The following is a 14,394-nucleotide window of genomic DNA, read 5'->3' as shown; positions in this document are numbered from 1 at the left end:
CATTGGGGTGTGGGGGTGGGGGAGCACCACTGTTAGGTTGTGTGTGGGGAGGAGAGGCCGAGAGACACGTTGTTAGTGTTGTGTGGGGGTGGGGCCATTGTTGCTGTTGTGCAAGAGGAACCCCCGTCGTTGTACTTGTGGAGGGGGAGAACCCCATTGTTGGCATTGTGTGGGGGAGAGCCCCATTGTTGGAATTGTGTGGGGAGAGCCCCATTGTTGGCATTGTGTGGGGGAGAGCCCCATTGTTGGACTTCTGTGGGGGGAGCCCCATTTTTGGCATTGTGTGGGAGAGAGGGGGAGAGCCCCATTTATGGCATTGTGAGGGGGAGAGGGGGAGAGCCCCATTGTTGGAGTTGTACGGGGGAGATCCCCATTGGTGGCATTATGTGGAGGGAGGGGGCAGAGCCTCATTGTTGCCATTGTGTGGGGGAGAGGGGAGAGAGCCCCATTGTTGGTGTTGTGTGGGGGAGGGAGGGTGGAGCCCCATTGTTGGCATTGTGTGGGGGAGAGCCCTATTGTTGGCATTGTGTGGGGAGGGGGGGGAGAGCCCCATTGTTGGAGTTGTGTGTGGAAGACGGGGGAGAGCCCCATTTTTGGAGTTGTGTGGGGGAGGGGGGAGAGCCGCATTGTTGATGTTGTGTGGGGGGAGGGGGGAGAGCACCATTGTTGGTGTTGTGTGGGGGCAGAGGGCGAGAGCTCTATTGTTGTAGTTGTGTTGGGGGAGAGGGGGAGAGCCCCATTGTTGGCGTTATGTGGGGAGAGAGGCGGAAAGCCCTATTGTTGTAGTTGTGTTGGAGGAGAGGGGTAGAGCCCTATTATTGGCATTGTGTGAGGGGGGAGGGAGGAGAGCCCCCTATTGTTGGAATTGTGAAGAGGAACTGTTTTTGGCAATGTGGTGGTAGGTGGGGGGTGGTGAGAGGTCCATTGTTTGCTTTGTGTGTGGGTGGGATGAGTGCCCTGTTGTTGGGGTTGTGAGGGGGCCCTGTTTCTGGCTTTTTGGTGGGGGGAAGGCCCCATTGTTTGCATTGTGGAGGAGAAGGTGAGAGCTCCGTTGTTGGCATTGTGTGGGGGAGAGACCTGTTGTTGGAGTCATAGGGGTCATTGTTGAAGTTTTATGCAAAAACAGGAGAACAAATTTCTGAATTAATTTACTGCCGGCGGGAAACAGATTTTTTCAATGGCCGGGATTCTCCCCTACCTGGTGGGGCGGGGGGTCCCGCGTGTTGGAGCGGCGTGAACCACTCTGGCGTCGGGCCGCCCCAAAGGTGCGGAATTCTCCGCACCTTTAGGGGCCAAGCCCTCACATTGAGGGGCTAGACCCGCGCCGGAGCACTCCACCAGCTGGTGTGAACGGCCTTTGGCGCCACGCCAGCCGAGGCCAAAAGGACTTCGCCAGCCGGCATAAGTCCGCGCACGCGCCAGAGCGTCAGCGGCTGCTGACGTCATACCGGCGGATGCGCAGGGGAGGGGGTCTCGTTCGCCTCCGCCATGGTGAAGGCCATGGTGGGGGCGGAAGAAAAAGAGTGCCCCCACGGCACAGGCCCGCCCGCCGATCGTTGGGCCCCGATCGCGGGCCAGGCCAACTTTGGGGCACCCCCCGGGGTCAGATCGCCCTGCGCCCCCCCCCCCCCCCCCCCCCCAGGACCCCAGCGCCCGCCCGCGCCGCCTGCTCCCGCTGGTCAGGTAGGTGGTTTAAATCACGCCGGCGGGAGAGGCCTGTCAGCCACGGGACTTCGGCCCATCGTGGGCCGGAGAGTCGCCGTGGGTGGCCTGCCAACCGGCGTGGGGGTTCCGCCGACCGATACGGCGCGATTCCCGCCCCCGCCGAATCTCAGGGGGCGGAGAATTCGGGACACGGCGGGGGCGGGATTGACGCCGGCCCTGGGCGATTCTCCGACCCTCCGCCGAATCTCAGGGGTCGGAGAATTCCGCCCAATGACTCTAAATTCAGTTTCTGTCGCCTGTCACAAGTCCCACCACTGGCAGGAGCATAAAATTCTGCCCTGTGTTTCAAAATGTACTTGAATTTATTTTAATATATTGCATTACATGAATTATTAAATTAGAAGATTTGAAATGCCACTTTGAAGTTTATTCAAATTAAACCTTCATAATAAGATTTAGAGGAGTTTGCAAATTCTCCCCGTGTTTGCGTGGGTTTCGCCCCCACAACCCAAAGATGTGCAGGCTAGGTGGATTGGCCATGCTAAATTGCCCCTGAAATTGGAAAAAATTAATTGAGTGCTCTGAATTTTTTTATTAAATAAAGAAATAAGATTTAGCCCAGTCTTTATGATCACAGTCAAGTCACATGCACAGAGCGGGCATCAGCTTTGCCAGTCTCCGAAAGGTACAGTCGCTTAGCATTGATTTCATCTGTAACCTTCTGCTATTCCCTAGTTTAAAAGTTTTTGGTTGGTTAGGAACATTAGTCTTGTACAGTGTACTGATTATGCGTTTTACTGGGGTCACTTCTTTTTATTATAGGCCTGAACAGATTTATGTGGGCTTTTGTTTTACTGCCCATATTGAAACCTGAAATCATTAGCTATGCAGTCAAGTCATTTTAAAGGGGGCCACATTCGGGGCAATACTCTTCCCGGTTATCTTTCCAACCAGGTTTTCTAATGTGCATCATCATTTGATTTCGCCATGTATACAAAGGCAATGTTGAAGTTTCTGAAATGTTCCTGTTTCTTTTCCAGTGATTAAGATTGCTGTTTACGGTTGTGTTCTCATTTTTGAGTTACCAAATGCTCTTTTTTGTACTTGCAGCTTTATACGGGATTGACAGTGGTATTGAACACATGGAAGAATAAGGTTGTCAGTCTAATGTGCAAACTGGAAACGAAAATGGAGCTGATTTTGAAACTGATTCAGACTTGACTTGAAATTGCAGTGATAGGAATAATATAAACAGTGGTTGATTTGAAACCAGTATGTGCTTCCCAGCTGCCTTTGCAATATGCAGCTGTAGCAGATATTTTTATAGCTCTCAATGTTTTCATTCATCATGAAAGGCTGAGTCCTGTTAGTCAGAAGTACAAATGTGATAATCAGATTTTATTGCTGAAATAGTGAAAACAGAGTTGCCAGCAGTTGCAAAAGGGTAACAAGGAAGACATTGCAAATAGAATGGGGGCTAAATTTGATCGTTCTCAAAATGTGTGTGGGGAACTCACCAGCAAGTGACTGCAGTGCAGGCAGCATGCCAATTTTTTGCTGTCTGTTGTTTTAAATGATTTCAGTGTCCAGTCAGAACTAACTGTGCTTGGCTGGACAACTGAACTGGGCCTGAATGGGGCTGATATTGTGCCAGGTGAAGCTCACCTGTACTGCTGGAGGGAAGGAGCAGGCAGTGACAGTTGCGCAGGAATTGATTTTTTTTTATTCGTTCATGGGACATGGGCATCGTAGGCCCATCCCGAATTGCCATTGAGAGGGCAGTTAAGAGTCAACCACATTGCTCTGGGTCTGGAGTCACATGTAGGGTCTGGAGTCACATGTAAGCCAGATCAGGTAAGGATAGCAGATGGTCATTCCAGATATTTTTGCTTAAATTCCATCACCTGCCGTGGTGAGATTTGAACCCGGGTCCCCAGCTCATTATTCTGGGTCTCTGGATTACTTGTCCAGCGACAATAACACTGTGCCACTGCCTCCCCTGAGAAACATGGAAGAACATGGGAGATAGTGGACGCTTAGGGTTTTCAGATGCACTGGAGGCCTTAGTAGAAAATGTGAAAAGTAGGGGCCATGTACCAAATCTGCAGAGGGTCCTCCAAAGACACGCTCAGAGAAAGCAGGGGAGCAGATAATCACAGAGATCAGTGTCACAAGTTAAACTTCAAGGATGCAGTTCCACAAGAAGTTCAATGACCTCACATGAGTGGTCAAGGTCAACGAATGCATCTTTAAATGCCATATTCCATCAATCTTTATCATCAAACATTGCTCAATTCAGCACACTCCCATTACCCGCCTACCCAAAATCCCTACCAATCAGGAAAATACCAGACATTTATATGCTCCACCTCACACTCACACATTTAGTCATGCTTAAGCCCCACCATCATATCTCAGACACTGTCACTCAGTCAATCTTGACAGCCACACTCCAACCTACCCTCTCACACACATCCCACTCTTTTGAAGTACAAGTTCGCACACAACTGAGAGCGGTAAGAGTTAATCGGAGGAGGGGTATTCTTGCATATCTTAACACCTGCGCTGGAGATGGTGCTATTCATTATTGGGATGGCCATTACCAAGGCTGTCAGAGCTGAAACCATTAAAGACGCTGTTAATCTGATACTAAATCTTCATCCTAATGCCCCACCGACACCCTTATCCCTTACTGTCTTTTGATTTAGAAGTTGCAGATTGTGTAAGATCACCTCCTCCTACCCCGCCCCCACTCTGCTTCCACCCAGAACCACAGCTCCTCCAACTCCCCCCACCACTGTATCACTTTTTCAGCATTGGCTGCCCAATAGTAATACTGAAAGTTTGGCAAGGACAAGCCCCCTACTTGTCTCTCCCGCTGGAGAACCATCCTCCTGATCCTCGGGCCCTTACCTGCCCAATAGACCCAGTCACAAGGTGGTCAGTCTCTCTGAAGAACACCTTAGGCAGGAACACAGGGAGGCACTCAAATAGAAATAAACATCTCGACAAGATATTCATCTTAACCAATTGCATTTGGCCCGCCAGGGATAGTGGGAGATTGTCCCACCTTTGCAGGTCTGCTTTAACCTTCCCCACCAGACTCCACCCTGGTGCCCCAACCACCAAGTATTCACTCTTTCTTACACTTAGCTTCTGGCCAGAGAAGGCCCAAAGTCTTGCAAAATCCCCATAATGCTTCCCACTGATGTCTCCGGATCCCTAACACATGGGATATGTGGTTAATGCTTTTTTAAAAGAAATTTAAAGTACCAAAATCTTCTTTAACACTTAATGGGCAATTTAGCTGGGGCTGGTTTAGCACAGTGGGCTAAACAGCTGGCTTGTAATACAGAATGAGGCCAGCAGCGCGGGTTCAATTCCCGTACCGGCCTCTCCGAGCAGGCGCTGGAATGTGGCGACTAGGGGCTTTTCGCAGTCACTTCATTGAAGCCTACTTGTGACAATAAGCGATTTTCATTTCATTTCATTTCATTAGCGTGATCAATTCACCTATCCTGCACATCTTTTTCGGTTGTGGGGGTGAGACCCATGCAGATATGGGTAGAATGTGCAAACTCAACATAGACAGTGATCCGGGGCTGGGATCAAACCCGGGGTCTTCAGTGCCATGGGACAGCAGTGCTAACCACTCCGCCACCATGCTGCCCCCGCGGTCAATGTTAAAGAGCACCGAAGACTGGAGCACCAACTTGGCACAGGACTTTCTACAGAGGTTGAAGCTGATTGTTTCCAGCATGCAAGTGGTGACAAACGCCATCAGCAAACACATGGACCTAACCATTATTGAGGGTCCGAAGGCTGATGTTATAGCATAAGCAGCTTCCATCAGAATTTTGAGCTCTGCAGTGGAAGTTCAAAGTGAAATAATGTGCATTCTGGGGGTCTCCCATGCCACACAATATGGGGTTGACCCGACCGGCCCTCCACAGGGGCCAATGTAACATAGGGAACCCCCCGCCCCAAGGATCCCTGTTCCAGGAGGATCCCCACAGTGATCTCTTGACTAAAGGAATCCCCTCCACAGCCCCCCCCCCCCAAATCACAGACCCCTTCCCCCCCACACACACACATATACACAAAGACTCCCCCCTACTCCTTGTCTGGATGCTAGAGATGAGTCCAAACGGGGCAGTGGGAAGCATTATAGCTCTAATACTTACCTTACAGGTCCACGTGTCCATTCCTCAAAGGAGAGCAGCTGTATCTGCATCTGGTCCTTACAGATCCACTATCTTCAAGCTATTTGTAGCTTTCAAGTAGTGATCTGTGATTGATAGCTTGTAAAACTATCTACAGCTTTGATCCATTTATATCCAAGATGTAATCTGGGTAGAATGTGAAAACGCAACATAGACAGTGATCCGGGGCCGGGATCAAACCCGGGTCCCAGATTCTATCCAGTCCAAAGATGTGCAGGTTAGGTGGATTGGCCATGCTAAATTGCCCGTAGTGTCCTTAAAAAAGTAAGGTTGGGTGGGGGGGGGGGGGGGGGGGGGGGGGTGTTGGGTTACTGGTATAGGGTGGATACGTGGGTTTGAGTAGAGTGATCATCGCTCGGCACAACATCGAGGGCCGAAGGGCCTGTTCTGTGCTGTACTGTTCTATTTTCTATGTTCTATCCTTTCACGCCTCAGAAGCCTAAGTGGTGAAACTCCAGTGTTTGTAAACAGTGACCACATCAAAGTGAGGTAAGTGCAGTGAAATCACACGCTTGAGTGATTGGAATGCACTTGGTGTTTGGATCATAGAATTTACAGAATTTACATTGCAAAAGGAGGCCATTTGGCCCACCGAACCCACAGCGGCCCTTGGGAAGAGCACCCTACTTAAGCCCACACCTCCACTCTATCCCAGTAACCCCACTTAATCTTTTTGGACACTAAGGGCAATTGAGCATGGCCAATCCACCTAACCTGCACATCTTTGGACTGTGGGAGGAAACCGGAGCACCCGGAGGAAACCCATGCATTCACGGGGAAACATGCAGACTCTGTACAGACAGTGACCTAAACCAGGAATCGAGCCTGGGAACCTGGAGCTGTGAAGCAACAGTGATAACCACTGTGTTACTGTGCCATGGAATGCACTTACATCACTTCATGATTCTCCTCCGACATCCGATTCTCTGACCCATCAGGGAACACATTTGGGGTGTTTCAGGACTGAGAATCCTGCCCATAATTACAATTCAACCTGTGTTTCCCACCCAGGTTTAGATCCATGCCTGATGAACTTTTCAAGCTGATGCTCAAACTTTTCTCTGCTGTTACACCTGATTGACTCCTTAGGTCATTGAATGGAACCACTATATTGATCCTGACTAATAGTTATCCCTTACCCTGAAAAGGCACCTTGCTCCCACTTGCAATTGTTCCTGGATGCATGGCAGCTGAGATCAGGAACTTAGCCCAAGGGTTTCATCGGAATTATTTCATGTATTACATGGATGACTAAAGGTGTTTGGAGTTTGTGAAAGCAGTGTACTTGCACAAAACAAGTTCTCAGGCATGAATAGCCCCAGTATTAATCTACATGTAAACAAGCAAAGAGATGTGTGAAGTTACTGTATTGAAATATTTTAAATGTCGGGGTGCTACTTTCTGAAGTGATGCCGATCCATAGAGAGGTCTGTTCAGAGCAAGGTGCTGACCCTAGGCAGATTCAAACATGGTTGGGAAAAGGCTGCTGAGGCTGCGGGTCAGTACAAGTACATGCCCAAGCAATTAATATTTGCATTTAAATAAAAGTGAAAATGAAAGGAGTATATCCTAAATGTAGATTTCTACTGGTCACAAATCCTTTTTTCCTGGCGAGGCACTTATCTAATATAAATTAGAGCCAATCTTCTTGTGTCTATTTGTACACAGGACAGCTGGTTTAGCTCACTTTAGCTAGATAGCTGGTTTGTGATACAGAGCAAGGCCAGCAAGGTTCAATTGCGTACCAGCTGAGGTTATTCATGAAGGCCCTGCCTTCTCAACCCTGCCCGTTACCTGAGGTGTGGTGATCCTCAGATTAAATCACCACCAGTCAGCTGCCAATCGTAATCTGGGACTATGGCGACTTTATAGACCTGTGAGCTTGACGTCAGTGGTCGGCAAACTGTTGGAGAAGATACTGAGGGATAGAATCTATTCACATCTGGAAGAAAATAGACTTATCAGTGATAGGCAGCATGGTTTTGTGCAGGGAAGGTCATGTCTTACAAACCTAATAGAATTCTTTGAGGAAGTGACAAAGTTAATTGATGAGGGAAGGGCTGTAGATGTCATATACATGGACTTTAGCAAGGCGTTTGATAAAGTTTCCCATGGCATTGATAGAAAAAGTGAAGTCGTATGGGGTTCAGTGTGTACTAGCTAGATGGATAAAGAACTGGCTGGGCAACAGGAGACAGAGAGTAGTGGTGGAAGGGAGTGTCTCAAAATGGAGAAGGGTGACTAGTGGTGTTCCACAGGGATCCGTGCTCGGACCACTGTTGTTTGTGATATACATAAATGACCTGGAGGAAGGTATAGGTGGTCTGATTAGCAAGTTTGCAGATGATACTAAGATTGGTGGAGTTGCAGATAGCGAGGAGGACTGTCGGAGAATACAGCAAAATATAGATAGATTGGAGAGTTGGGCAGAGAAATGGCAGATGGAGTGCAATCCAGGCAAATGCGAGGTGATGCATTTTGGAAGATCAAATTCAAGAGCGGACTATATGGTCAATGGAAGAGTCCTGGGGAAAATTGATGTACAGAGAGATCTGGGAGTTCAGGTCCATTGTACCCTGAAGGTGGCAACGCAGGTTGATAGAGTGGTCAAGAAGGCATACAGCATGCTTGCCTTCATCGGACGGGGTATTGAGTACAAGAGTCGGCAGGTCATGTTACAGTTGTATAGGACTTTGGTTAGGCCACATTTGGAATACTGCGTGCAGTTCTGGTCGCCACATTACCAGAAGGATGTGGATGCTTTAGCGAGGGTGCAGAGGAGGTTCACCAGGATATTGCCTGGTATGGAGGGTGCTAGCTATGAAGAAAGGTTGAGTAGATTAGGATTGTTTTCGTTGGAATGACGGAGGTTGAGGGGGGACCTGATTGAGGTCTACAAAATTATGAGAGGTATGGACAGGATGGATAGCAACATTCTTTTTCCAAGATTGGGGGTGTCAATTACAAGGGGTCACAATTTTAAAGTGAGAGGGGGAAAGTTTAAAGGAGATGTGTGTGGAAAGTTTTTTACACAGAGGTGGTGGGTGCCTGGAACGCTTTGCCAGCGGAGGTGGTAGGGGCGGGCACGATAGCATCATTTAAGATGCATCTGGACAGGTATATGAACGGGCGGGAACAGAGGGATATAGACCTTGGAAAATAGGAGACAGGTTTAGATAAAGGATCTGGATCGGTGCAGGCTGGTAGGGCCGAAGGGCCTGTTCCTGTGCTGTAATTTTCTTTGTTCTTTGTTCTATTTGTACACAAGTTCAGATTCAGAGGCTACTGAGGCAGGAAAATTCACGTTAGGATAATAAGGAGGTGAGTTTCTATGGTGCTGGCACTCAACTCCAATCACATTGTGGATGTGTCTGCCATCAAGTCCCTCTCCATAAATAAGGTACAGAAAGTAAAGTTGGTTATGGAGAAATTTATGATAAAATAAATGATATGCACAACGCAAGAAATTCAGATAAGAGCAACTATCACTGCATCAGGTCATAATTATCCTATGTGTGTCAGACTGTCATGGAATTGTGATGATTGAGAGATCTGATGAAACGCTTAGAAGGCAATGTCAGACCAAATACATCACATAATCTATAATTTATTTCTTGATAATGCACTGGCGAAAAAAAACCTTGAAACAATATCAAACCAGTCAGCCAATGACATGCACCTTGAGGATCCTTTCACTAGTGTACCTGCATTACCCTTTTCCATCATGATCAGGATGCCTGGTGCATGACAGAAAAATCCAACAAATGCAAATTTAGCAAAATAAGAGTGCGGTTGCTCATTCTGTATATCCCAGGCACTAACAAGTCACTGACAGCAGAAGCTCAGGTTTCATCTGAAATTCAAAAAACAATGAACATTGATCTTATTTTTTTATGTAATTTTAACTGATCCAATGACTTCCTGCAAAGTGACTCTGCTATCCATTTATTTCTGAGTGTAAATGGGATAGTAGAAGACATTTTTAAGCACAATAAATGTTGAAAACAATTATTGCGTTTCTTGTGTTGAAAGGACAGCACAAACATATGACTCTCCCTTCGTAGCTCAGGCGAACTTTGGTACAGTCTCTTTATTTCTAGGCCTCGTTGATTATCCATTTTATCTGAGGGGAGAATGAAACTGATTCCGGTCCGTACCTGCCTCTGGACTGCTTCGACCAGGAAAAATGAACAAGGGGCGGGATTCTCCCCTACCCGGCGGGGCGGGGGCTCCCGGCATAGCGGAGTGGCACCAATCACTCCGGCGTCGGGCCTCCCCAAAGGTGCGAATTCTCTGCACCTTTGGGGGCCAAGCCCTCACACTGAGGGGCTAGGTCCGAGCCGGAGCGGTTGGAACCACGCCGACTGCCGCAAAAACTGGCACAACGGCCTTTGACGCCCAGCGCTGGAGCTGGCCAAAAGGCCTTCGGCGGTTAGCATAAGCGCCGGTGCGTCAGCTGCCGCTGAAGTCACAACCGGCGCATGCGCGCTGGGGGATTCTCTTCCGCCTCCGCCATGGTGGAGGCCGTGGCGGCGGCGGAAGAAAAAGAGTGCCCCCACGGCACTGGCCCGCCCGCCGATCGTGGGCCTGGCCACCGTGGGGGCACCGTCCGATCGCCCCGCGCCCCCCCCAGGACCCCAGGGGTCCACTCGCGCCACCGATCCCGCCGTCACCAGAGGTGGTTCAAACCATGGCGGGGGGAGAGGCCTCCCAGCGGCGGGACTTCGGCTCATCGCGGGCCCGAGAATCGCCATAGGGGGCTCACCGCTCGGCGCGGCGCGATACCCGCCCCCGCCAATTCCCGGGTGGCGGAGAATTTCTGCCACGGCGGGGGTGGGATTTCCGGCGGTCCCGGGCGATTCTCTGACCCTGCGGGGGGTCGGAGAATATCGCCCCAGGTATTTGGGTTTATCTGTATTGTCATTTTTTTTAAAAAGGCACTAATATGGCATCAGATCAATTGTGACTTCAGAAATGTATGACTGAATGATTGAAAGTGTCACGGTTATCTAGTAATAATAGATTAGCAGCACCCAATGGTTGACGAGGATCAGCAAATGCACTTTGCTGCCAATCAGACATCAGAAGTCGGGAAATCTATTGTTACCCTACCTGTCATTGAATTATCTAACAATGTATAGCCACAACTGAAAACGTAGAGTTGTTGATATTTTATACACCAACATATTTGAATGATGGTATTCAGACAAGGCATCTGAAGACTCAGCAAGAATTGACAGGCAATGTTAGACTGCCATTACAAAGAAGGGCTAATCAATGAAATAAAATCTAATTTGAAGTCAGCAAATTTATCGTAATCACAAAGAGCGCTTCGTGTTTTGTCGAAAATCATTTTTTTAATCCAAGATTGTAACAGATAATTGGAAGGTTTATAATTTGTCATTTAGAATGACTCATTGGCCTCTTGCTGAGCTAATCCCTATGTGAAGCTGTAATTATTGGTCGCCTTTATGTTTGCAAGCATTTAGAGCTATTAAATTTCCACTGCATACATTTTGGTGAATTCTTTCAGATCAACACTGCCTTCCTTTCAGCTTGGTTGCCATAAATATAAGTGAAGAGTCGTGATTCTGGTTGCTCAGCAGTTATCATAATACTCAAATGGTGTCCTGAATAATTTTCTATTTTACCTCTTAAGTGGCATACTACATAATTAGACAACATGGCCCAGCAAGAGTCAAACAAAGCAGGAATATGCTCTTATATGAGTCACCTCATACTTCTATAAAGGTTATTGACAGGAATTTTAAACTAATTGTTGTATTGTGAGTGTTAACTGGAGTTGGGCCTACCACACCTGGACAGCGATTGGAGGGGGTCATGGGGGGCTGCCAACTGCGATGGCAGGCTGGTACAAAGGCCCGCTTTAGCATTCTGTAACTTCATCCCAGTTGTTTTGTTAAACTTTAAGCCCTCTAGTTCTCACACCTCACCACTCACCCCCAATCCTACACATGCCAACTCATGCGCCCACGCAATGGTATGTACGATTTCAACCACTGGAGCATTTTCCTCTTAATTCCCAATGTCTTAAATTTTGCCAGGGCTCCTTGATGCTACACTCAGTCAAATGCTGCCTTAATGTCAATAGCAGTCACTCTTACCTCACCTCTGGGGCTCAGCTCTATTGTCTATCTATGTTGAGATCAGGGTTGAGTGGCCCTGGCAGAACCCAAACTGAGTGTCAGTGAGCAAGTTATTGCTGAGTAAATGCTTTTTGATATCAGTGTCAACGAAATCTTTCGCTTTGCTGATGATCGAGAGTAGACTGATGGAGCAGTAATTTGTCGTGTTGTATTTGTCCTGCCTTTTGTGTACAGGACATAGCTAGGTAGATTTTCACATTGCCGTGTAGATGCCAGTGATGTTGCTGTACTGGAACAGCTTGGATAGGGGCATGGCAAGTTCTGGAGAACATGGGTGCGATTCTCCGCAAATGCGGAGAGTCGTAAAGGCTGCCGTGAAACTGGCCGTGTTTCACGCAGCCTTCACGCCCGTTCCCGGGACCCGATTCTCCCCCCCCCCCCCCATCGGGGCTAGGAGCGGGACCCCGGGAATCACGGCGTCGCGGCCTTAACGACGGTCTGGCGTCTGTATGACGTCAGCCGTGCATGCGCAGGTTGGAGCCGGCTCCAACCCGCGCATGCGCGGGTGACATCATCACGCCATTGACGGAACCCGCGCATGCGCGGTTCCGCATTTCTCCACCGCCGCCCGACAAGATGTGGCAGCTTGATCTTGTCGGGCGGCGGAGGGGAAAGAGTGCGTCCCTTTTGGACGCAGGTCCGATGATCTGTGGGCACCAATCGCGGGCCTGTCCCCTCCCGAGCACAACAGTGGTGCTCCCGCCCCAAACGGGCATCCAGCGCCTGTTTTTACGACGGCAGCGAGCTGGTGTGTTTGCTGCTGTGAAAAAACGGGCGTAAAGGCCTGGCTGCTTGGCCCATCGGCAGCGGAGAATCGCCGCTCGCCATAAAAAACGGCGAGCGGCGATTCGTGACGTGGGTCGGACGAGGGGGGGGGAGAATAGCGGGAGGGTGCTAAAAGTGTCGGGAGGCCCTCCCGCTATTCTCCCAACCAGTGTGGGCAGCGGAGAATCGCGCCCCAAGTCTTTAGTACGATTGCTGAGGTATTGTCAGGGCCCACTGACGTTTCAATGTTGTGATTGTTGATAGGTGAGTTAGGCAGGTGTGCTGCATTGAGCTTAGTCTGTCGTTAATGGTTCAGCTGCTGGAAATGGATTTAAATGTATTAATTGACCTTGATCATTTGTGGGAGGTCATTAAACATCTTACAGCACTGCATCCAGGCCCTTTGGGCTAGAGTGATGGCATTGACCATGATGGCTATATGCTCCTACTACCGTTGCAATATCTGTATGGGGGGGTTTCCAGAGCCCCTTTGGATAGAGAACCAGTCCCTTCCTGCACTTGCAGTGCTGCAACAGGGAACCTTGGAGTATGTTATATTTCCAGTAATGCCATTATTCCTGCATGGACACTCTTCCTCAAACACTTCAGCACCTGCTGCCATCAGAATGCACCTCCACATTGAAAAGTGCAGCCTGGCTTTAACTTCTGCTGGCCTCTCTTGATTTTGCATTCCCTAGTCAGATGTTCAGTCACTTAATGGTGCGCTAAGTGCTGGCTGCGAGCTGCAATCATATAACTAAGCAAGCAGCACAAAGCTTGTGTGCTTCTTCATTGGAAGCAGTGGACAGGTTAACCAAACCTTATTGAGTTTCATTGCAAAAATCTTTATTTGACTGTGGCCCAGCGCTGTTACATACATTTAAAAAGGATTTTGATTCAAAGGGCACGTAATCTAGGCTTGGCAGTAAAGGAGAAAAATAATGAAATAGGTGTGTGGATCCTTATGCTGGATCTGATCTAATCACGATGGCGGTGTAGATGTGCTGAATGGCTACTTTTTGTTGCCAGCTTCTTGAATTATTTGAAATAAATTAACAAACAAAAAAAGAATGCAACAAGTAACTGATAAGTATGACTTGAGTCGATTTTGTCCATTTTCCTCAACACGGGCAGCAAAGCCAGCCCACTTAATTTTCAGGAGAAAGGTTTTGTCGATTTCTCCATGGAAACTGGTCCAATAAATAAATCGACATAAAGTTTACCTAACCTAGCCTAATGCATTAATTCTTTTTGACTGACAAGTTTTCCTTGTGAAGCCACTTCCAATGTGTCAGGATGTCAGAAGCCGTAAAATTTAATCTATTAACCCATAATACTGTTTCTAGTTAAATATTCATCCCTCTCCATTTAAAGGGGGTTAACTGCAACATCACTAACAACTTGAGCTGGGGTTAATGTGACATGCTCACGATTCTGGTGAGTGAGTGTGAAAGTGTGAGTGTGAGATGTGTCTGTGAGTGTGCATCTGTGAGTGCGTGTGTGATGTACCATCAATTGGACGCGAGGCACGATGAAGGTCCAAACTTAGGCTTTAATCAGCTAGATGTTAGCCC

This window comes from Scyliorhinus canicula, chromosome 9 (genome assembly GCF_902713615.1).
Source record: "Scyliorhinus canicula chromosome 9, sScyCan1.1, whole genome shotgun sequence".
Lineage (NCBI taxonomy): Eukaryota > Metazoa > Chordata > Chondrichthyes > Carcharhiniformes > Scyliorhinidae > Scyliorhinus > Scyliorhinus canicula.
The sequence above is the reverse complement of the archived record's forward strand: the minus strand, read 5'-3'. Positions refer to the sequence as shown.